At 37.1% G+C, this 6054-nt stretch overlaps 1 non-coding gene across 1 annotated transcript; it reads right to left on the minus strand.

Moving 5' to 3' along the window:
- Positions 1–709: 709 nt before the first annotated feature.
- Positions 710–814, minus strand: LOC112767213 (small nucleolar RNA R71). The gene has a single exon (XR_003184779.1). It is a non-coding gene; the product is annotated as a small nucleolar RNA R71 (small nucleolar RNA).
- Between the last annotated feature and the right edge of the window lie 5240 nt (positions 815–6054).

The following is a 6054-nucleotide window of genomic DNA, read 5'->3' on the forward strand; positions in this document are numbered from 1 at the left end:
TTTCAGCTAATTTACTTTCTTGTTCTTTAAGTTTCCTGCCACTTTACTTTCTGCACTTTAAATTCCCTGCAAATTTATATTCTGTTGCTTAACTTCACCCAATTCATTCAATGTTAGCTTGACTAAACTAATCACCCACTAAAGTTTCTTGATCCATCAATCCCTGTAGGATCGATCTCACTCTAAGTGAGTTATTACTACTTGATGCGACCCGGTACACTTGCCGGTTGGATTTGTGTGTTTGGAAAATTCATTTTTCCACAAAAACACCATCAACAATCATGAAGAAGAAGCTCATAATCATGTCAGAGAAGGCCATGCAAACCGTGCTAGGCAAGAAAGGAGAGTCCTAGGCTCCTATATCAATCCTAATCCAGGAAACTGTGGAAGCAGCATTCAGAAGCCCACCATACATGCCAACAATTTCGAACTAAAACCCCAGCTCATCACTCTTGTTCAGAACAATTGTTCAATTGGAGAAGGTGCTCAAGAGGACCCTAATCAACATTTAACCACCTTCTTGAGGATTTGTGACACTGTGAAGTCCAATGGAATCCATCCAGATGTCTATAGGTTGCTCTTGTTCCCTTTTTCACTCAAGGACAAGGCCTCCAAATGGCTTGAATCATTTCCAAAGGAGAGCTTAACAAATTGGGAGGAAGTGGTGAACAAGTTTTTGGCAAGGTTTTACCCTCTTCAAAGGATCAACAGGCTTCGAGCTGAGGTGCAAACTTTCAGGCAACAAGATGGTGAGACACTTTATGAAGCATGGGAGAGATTCAAAGATCTAACAAGAAGATGCCCACCAGAGATGTTCAATGAATGGGTACAACTTCACATCTTCTATGAAGGTCTTTCCTATGAGTCAAAGAAGGCTGTGGATCATTCATCAGGAGGCTCTCTAAACAAGAAGAAAACCATTGAAAAAGCCATAGATGTCATTGAAACAGTTGCTAAAAATGACTACTTCTATGCCTCCGAAAGAGGTAACACCAGAGGAGTAATGGAGCTGAACCACATGGATGCATTGTTAGCTCAAAACAAGATGATCACCAAGCAGCTAGCAGATCTTACCAAGAAGGTGGAGGAGAACCAAGTTGCAGCAGCCATCACTTCATCATCAGCTTAAGAAGGAGTGAATATAGGAGAAGAAGGTGATTGGGAGCAAGCCAACTATGTTGGAAACTCACCTAGACAAGTCCATGATCCATACTCCAAAACTTACAACTCTGGATGGAGAAATCACCCCAACTTTGGATGGGGAAATCAACAAGACCAAGGGCAAGATCAGAGACGCCACAACCTCAACTCCAACAACAATGCAACTCATCAAAACACCTCACAGAGATATTACCAGTATCCATCTAACCAATCTTCTCAACCACCTAATCTCAACCCACCATCAATAACCGGGGAGAGATTATCAAGGATTGAGGCTCTACTTGAAAACCTATGCAAGGAAATTCAAGATAGTAAAGCTTTCCGGGAAGAAGTGCAATCCAACATGCAGAATCAAGATGCCGCCATCAAGAAACTGGAAACACAGATTGAATTCTTATTCAAGCAAGCCCCTGGACACAACAATTGCAGCAATATTAACTCAATAACAAAGGAGGAATGTCAAGCCATCACCCTCAGAAGTGGGAAGGAATTGAAGAAGACCCACAAGAAACCACCAGAGAAGAAATTGGATGAAGAAAACAAGGGACATGAGGAAGCTCAAACCTCAACCCCTAAGTCACATCAAGAAGGAGAAGCGCTCAGACCATGTCTCTCAAGGGCTCCATACCCTCAACAACTGCAATTAAAGAAGAGGGGAGAGGACAACCAATTCTCAAGATTCTTGGAAATCTTCAAGAAACTACAAATAAACATACCCTTTGCTGAAGCAATAGAGCAAATGCCACTCTATGCCAAGTTCTTGAAGGAATTGATGACCAAAAAGAGAAGCTGGAAGAACAATGAGACTGTAGTACTCACAGAAGAATGCAGCGCCATCATCCAACACAAATTGCCCCAGAAATTGAAGGATCCTGGGAGTTTCTGATGAGCGGATAATTTATACGCTTTTTGGCATTGTTTTTAGGTAGTTTTTAGTAAGTTCAAGCTCTTTTTAGGGATGTTTTCATTAGTTTTTATGTTAAATTCACATTTCTGGACTTTACTATGAGTTTGTGTATTTTTTTGTGATTTCAGGTAATTTCTGTCTGAAATTGAGGGACTTGAGCAAAACTCTGAAAAAGGCTGACAAAAGGACTGCTGATGCTGTTGGAATCTGACCTCCCTGCACTCGAAATAGATTTTCTGGAGCTACAAAACTCCAATTGGCGCGCTCTCAACGGCGTTGGAAAGTAGACATCCAGTGCTTTCCAGAAATATATAATAGTTCATACTTTATTTGGAAATTGACGACGTAACTTGGCGTTGAACCCCAAGTACATGCTGCTGTCTGGAGTTAAACGCCAGAAACACGTCATGATCCGGAGTTGAACGCCCAAAACACGTTATAACTTGGAGTTCAACTCCAAGAAAAGCCTCAGCTCGTGGATAGATCAAGCTCAGCCCAAACATACACCAAGTGGGCCCCGGAAGTGGATTTATGCATCAATTACTTACTCATGTAAACCCTAGTAGCTAGTCTAGTATAAATAGGATAAGTTACTATTGTATTAGACATCTTTTGACAGTTTAATCTTTTGACTTTTTAGTCTTTGATCATTCGGTCTTTTGATCATTGAGGGGGCTGGCCATTCGGCCATGTCTGAACCTTTCACTTATGTATTTTCAACGGTGGAGTTTCTGCACACCATAGATTAAGGGTGTGGAGCTCTGCTGTACCTCAAGTTTCAATACAATTAATATTAATTTCTATTCAATTCTCTTTTATTCTTATTCCAAGATATACGTTGCACAACACTTTGATGAATGTGATGATCCGTGACACTCATCATCATTCTCACCTATGAACGCGCGTGACGGACAACCACTTCCGTTCTACTCTAGGCCGGGCGCATATCTCTTAGATTCCCCAACAGAATCTTCGTGGTATAAGCTAGATAGATGGCGGCATTCATGGGGATCCGAAAATTCTAACCTTGTCTGTGGTATTCCGAGTAGGATTCCGGGAATCTGGAAAGTCTAACCTTGTCTGTGGTATTCCGAGTAAGATTCCGGTATTGAATGACTGTGACGAGCTTCAAACTCCTGAAGGCTGGGCGTGATGACAAACGCAAAAGAATCAAGGGATTCTACTCCAACCTGATTGAGAACCGACAGATGATTAGCCGTGCTGTGACAGAGCACTTGGACCATTTTCACTGAGTGGATGGGATGTAGCTATCAACAAGGGTGATGCCTCCAGACGATTAGCCGTGCAGTGACAGTGCATAGGACCATTTCCCGAGAGGATTAAAAGTAGCCATTGATGATGGTGATGCCCTACATATAGCTTTCCATGGAAAGGAGTAAGAAGGATTGGATGAAAGCAATAAGGAAGTAGAGATTCGAAAGGATTCTAGCATCTCCACACATCTATCTGAAATTCCCACTATTGATTTACATAAGTATTTCTATCCCTTTTTATTTTATTTATCTTTTAAATTATCTAATCCAATTACATTTGACCCTATGAATCCACTTAACTGAGATTTACAAGATGACCATAGCTTGCTTCATACCAACAATCTCTGTGGGATCGACCCTAACTCACGTAAGGTATTACTTGGATGACCCAGTACACTTGCTGGTTAAGTTGAACGGAGTTGTGAGCTTCTCTAACAGTGCCTGGAACTCTTTTAGCACAATTTCGTCCACCAAGTTTTTGGCGCCGTTGCCGGGGATTGTTCGAGTATGGACAACTGACGGTTCATCTTGTTGTTCAGATTAGGTAATTTTCTTTTCAAAAATCTTTTTCAAAATTTTTCTTTTCTTTTTCGTTTTTCCAAACTTCATTTTCGAAAAAATTAATAAAAATACAAAAAAATCATAAAATCATAAAAATAAAAAATATCTTGTGTTTCTTGTTTGAGTCTTGAGTCAACTTTTAAGTTTGGTGTCAATTGCATGTTTTTAGAATTTATGCATTAAATTTTCGAAAATTCCATGCATTCATAGTGTTCTTCATGATATTCAAGTTGTTCTTGGTAAGTCTTCTTGTTTGATCTTGATGTTTTCTTATTTTGTGTTGTTTGTTGTTTTTCATATGCATTTTTTGTTTATTGGAGTCCATGCATTACAAATTTCTAAGTTTAGTGTCTTGCATGTTTTCCTTGCATCAAAAATTTTTCAAAATTATGTTCTTGATGTTCATCATGATTTTCAAAGTGTTCTTGGTGTTCATCTTGACATTCATAGTGTTCTTGCATGCATTATGTGTTTGATCCAAAATTTTCATATTTTGGGTCATTTTTATGTTTTTCTCTCTCATCTTTAAAATTTCAAAAATCAAAAAAATATCTTTTCCTTATTTCCCTCCAAATTTTCAAAATTTTGGGTTGACTTGGTCAAAAATTTTTAAAAATTAGTTGTTTCTTACAAGTCAAGTCAATATTTCAATTTTAAAAATCTTATCTTTTCAAAATCTTTTTTCAAAAATTATATCTTTTCATTTTTTTCCATTTTTCGAAAATTTCAAAAATCTTTTTCAAAATATTTTTCAAAATCTTTTTCTTATCTTTATATCATATTTTCAAAATTAGCTAACAATTAATGTGATTGATTCAAAAATTTGAAGTTTGTTACTTTCTTGTTAAGAAAGGTTCAATCTTTAAGTTCTAGAATCTTATCTTGAAGTTTCTTGTTAGTGAAGTAAGTAATTAGAATTTTTTGAATTAAATCTTTTTATCTTTTATCTTATCTTTTTCAAAAATTTTATCTTTTTCAAAATTTGATTTCAAAATATCTTATCTAACTTCTTATCTTCGTATCTTTTTAAAATTTTGATTTTAATTTCTTTTTCAACTAACTCTTTGACTTTTTGTTTGTTTCTTATCTTTTTCAAAACCACCTAACTACTTTTCCCTCTCTAATTTTCGAAAATATCTCACCTCTCTTTCAAAAATTCTTTTTGTTCTAAATTTTAATTTTAATCTTATCTTATCCTTAATTTTCGAAAATTACTAATCCCTTTTTCAAAATTATTTTCGAAATTTCCCCTCTCTCTTCTTACTCTATTTAATTATTTATTTACTAACACCTCTCTTCACCTCTCTCCATCTAAAAATCCGAACCCATTCTTCTTTACTCTTCTCCCCTTTCTTCTTCTACTAACATAAAGGAATCTCTATACTGTGACATAGAGGATTCATCTTCTTTTCTTGTTTTCTCCTCTTTCATATGAGCAGGAACAAGGACAAAAGCACTCTTGTTGAAGTTAATCCAGAACCTGAAAGGACTCTGAAGAGAAAATTAAGAGAAGCTAAGTTACAACAATCTAAAGGTAACCTTTCAGAAACATTAGAACAATAGAAGGAGATGGTAGCTGAAAATAATAACAATGCAAGGAGAATGCTTGTTGACTTCACAAAGCCAACATCCAAATTTGATGGAAGAAGCATCCCCATTCCAGCCATTGGAGCCAACAACTTTGAGCTGAAACCTCAGCTAGTTGCCTTAATGCAACAAAACTGCAAGTTTTATGGACTTCCATCTGAAGATCCTTATCAGTTTTTAACTGAGTTTTTGCAGATTTGTGAGACTGTAAAGACGAATGGAGTTGATCCTGAAGTCTACAGACTCATACTTTTCCCTTTTGCTGTAAGAGACAAAGCTAGAATATGGTTGGATTCACAACCCAAGGATAGCCTGGACTCCTGGGATAAGCTGGTCACTGCCTTCTTGGATAAATTCTTTCCTCCTCAAAAGCTGAGCAAGCTGAGAGTGGATGTTCAAACATTCAAACAAAAAGATGGTGAATCCCTCTATGAAGCTTGGGAAAGATACAAGCAGTTGACCAAAAGGTGTCCATCTGACATGTTTTCAGAATGGACCATATTAGATATATTCTATTATGGTCTATCTGAATTTTTGAAAATGTCATTAGACCATTCTGCAGGT

This window comes from Arachis hypogaea, chromosome 2 (genome assembly GCF_003086295.3).
Source record: "Arachis hypogaea cultivar Tifrunner chromosome 2, arahy.Tifrunner.gnm2.J5K5, whole genome shotgun sequence".
NCBI lineage: Eukaryota > Viridiplantae > Streptophyta > Magnoliopsida > Fabales > Fabaceae > Arachis > Arachis hypogaea.